Raw genomic sequence first — 3,188 nt, forward strand, 5'->3', positions numbered from 1 at the left:
GAGGAGGGAGGGAGGGAGGGGGGGCAGCCCAGTATAGACCAGCACAGCCTAGTATAGACCAGCACAGCCCAGTATGGCTCAGAATGACCCGGTATAGAGTCCAGTACGGCCCGGCTCAGCCCAGTATAACCCGGAACAGCCCAGTACAGCCCAGTATAACCCGGAACAGCCCGGTATAGCCTAGCACAGCCTGGCTCAGCCCAGTATGGCCCGGAACAGGCCAGTAATGCCCGGTATAGAGCCCAGTATAGCCCAGAACAGCCCAGTATATAACCCAGTACAGCCCAGTATAACCCAGAACACCCTAATACTGCCTGGCATAGAGCCCAGTATAGCCCAGCACAGCCCAGTATAGCGTAGCACAGCCTGGCTCAGCCCAGTATAGCCCAGAACAGCCCAGTATAACCAAGAACACCCCAGTACTGCCTGGCATAGAGCCCAGTATAGCCCGGCAGAGCCCAGTATACTGTAGCACAGCCCAGTACAGCTCAAAACAGCCCAGTAATGCCCAGCACAGAGCCCAGAACAGCCTGGCTCAGCCCAGTACAGTCCAGTATAGCCTGGAACATCCCAGTACTGCCCAGCATAGAGCCTAGTACAGCCCAACTCAGCCCAGTATAGCACAGCACAGCCTGGCTCAGCCCAGTAATGCCCAGCCCAGCCCAGTACAGCCCATCTCAGCCCAGCACAATAGAGCCCAGTACAGCCCATCTCAGCCCAGCACAGCCCATTACAGCCCAGTATAGCCTAGCACAGCCCAGCTGTGCAGTCCAGCTCAGCCCATCATAGCCCAGCCAAGCCCAGTACAGCCTGGCTTAGCCCGGCACAGCCTAGTATAGCCCAGTACAGCCCGGCTCAGCCCAGTATAGTCCAGTTCTGCCCAGCACAGCCTGGCCTCCATCTCCTCATTCTCTCCCCCTGCAAAATCCAGGCAGTTTATTTTATTTGCCTTCCCTCTCCAAAGCAGGAGTGGAGAACCTGTGCTATTCCTAAAGCAGAGAAAAGGGTGAAGGGCAGTATTTAACTCCTTAATTGCTCTTTAATTGCTTTTCAGATGAAGAGCTCTTGGCCCCGATGTACAGCCACGGATCTCGACGCGAGTCCTCACCTGGGCAAGAGAACGAGATTCAGAGGTAGGAAAAATCTGGTAGAGAATGAGAGGGAAAATACAGCCCGTCCCATGCAATCAGTGGATAGTTTGAAGCAGGAGGTTTAATGGAAATAAAGTGGGTGAGGCTGGTGTGGCTCTGCCACAGATTTGGCTTATTGCCACCAGCAAATCACTCTGTGTGGCAGGTCTCGTCTCCGTCACCTGGCAAGGAAATAACTTGTGTCCTGCAACCACACGGCATAAAGAAAATGGACATTATTGCTTTATGGAGTTGGGAGACACTGGTGCCTTGCTCCGTTCCCTCTCAAATTTGCCCAGATAAATGCCATCAGGCCAGGAGGACTCACAGGCGGTAAAAGCAGGAGGCAGGGATGGATCTGCTCCCCCTCGGATTCAATTTGCACGCCCTGGGACTTGTAGTTTAGGGCCTAAATCGGGAGATGCGTCTGCATTTGAAACCAGCAGAGCTCCTCAAGTGGAGACACGGCGTAGGACGTGCTGCTGGTCAGGGGGAATGGGCATTTAAGAGATTTAGTGGTTTGATGCACTGAAACCCTTGGGTTCTGACCCTGCTCCTGGGAAGGACCAGACCCCAGCGAGCCAGACATGCTGATGGCCATGAGAAGCTGCAGAACAGAGACCTCGGTCCCTCTGCTCAGTGGTGGTGCCAGGGGGGGACGGTGGCAGCATCAGTGCTTCCTCACAGACCCCCTTTGTGCTGCTCACAGTAACCCACGAGGGAACGCGAGGGCAGCGTTTGTTGGGAAAAAACCAAAAAAGACCCCAAACCCAGCCTTGAGAAGTGGAGGAGATCGTTGAGGTAATGGAGACGGGTTCCACTTAAACTTACCGTGAGCCCGGCTTGTTGCCCGGTACCCGACATGCCTACGTGGCTGTTAAAAGCTGATCCTCCTCGACTGAACACCGCGGGGCTGCCCGGCCTCCCGCTCCCCTCTCCAGGGCTCTTTTGGCAACGCCGGCCGGCAGCTGGCCCGTGGCTACCATGCATAATGCACGGCCAGGCTCTCCACAAAGAGCTGCGGCTCCAGTTGCATGATGATCAATTAACTATTAATAGGGCTGACACCGTATCCCCGTGAAAACAATGGCAGGCAAGAGACAGCGGCCCAGGTTGGGTCTCGCGTTCCTCTGTGGGTCTCAGGTAACTGGTGGCAGCGTGGGGCACCTCCTGAAGGTCTCTTGGAGATGATCCGTGTGGAGCAAAGGAGAGGCGGCCAAGCAGGTGGGCTGCGTCTGGCTCTGGGTTAAGCTGATACGCATGCGGTGGGGCTGGCGATGGTGTCCCTCAAACCAAGGATGAAGGTCCTGCCTGGGCAGGTCAGGCTGGTTGGGCTGGAGCCATGGCTGAGGCGATGAAAGCTGCTTGTCCTTTCTTTAAAAAAAGCCAGCAAACTGAAGGCCAATGGTCCCCTGGGGGGCATTAAGAACAGTGTGGCCAGCAAGTCGAGGAAGGTCATCCTCCCCCTCTGCTCTGCCCTGGTGAGGCCACGTCTAGAGCTCTGGGACCAGTTTATGACTCCCCAGTTCAAGACACACAAGGAACTGCTGGAGAGAGCCCAGCAGAGGCTACGAAGATGCTCAAGATTCCTCTCCTGAGGAAAGGCTGAGGGACCAGACCCAACCCAATCCAACCAACCTAAGCCAACCTAACCCAACTCACCCCAACCCAATCCAACCAGCCCAGTCCAACTGAACCAGTCCCAACCCAGCCCAACCCAATGGAGCCAGAGCCAGGAGGGCCTGGCCCCGAGGAGGGCGGACCAGGGGAGGGCCATGGTCCCGGGGGCGGGGGGGCAGCCCTGGGATTGCCCGGGGGCAGGCAGGCGCCTCGTTGCCCCCCCGCCGGGGGTGGTGTGCCGCACCCGGAACGTCCGTGCGGTGCCCCGGTTGCCGGGGGAGGAGGGGCCGGGAGGGCAGGCGGGACGCAAAAGGGCGCAGCGCTTCCGGTTTCGTTTCCGGAGTCGGCGGCGGGGGCGGAGCGGCGGCGGCCGGGCCGGCGGGGCCCTTCCGGCGACCCGTACCCCTGCCCCCCCCACTCGGCGGAGCGGCGCCGGGC

This window comes from Calidris pugnax, unplaced genomic scaffold (assembly GCF_001431845.1).
Source record: "Calidris pugnax isolate Ruff unplaced genomic scaffold, ASM143184v1 scaffold187, whole genome shotgun sequence".
Lineage (NCBI taxonomy): Eukaryota > Metazoa > Chordata > Aves > Charadriiformes > Scolopacidae > Calidris > Calidris pugnax.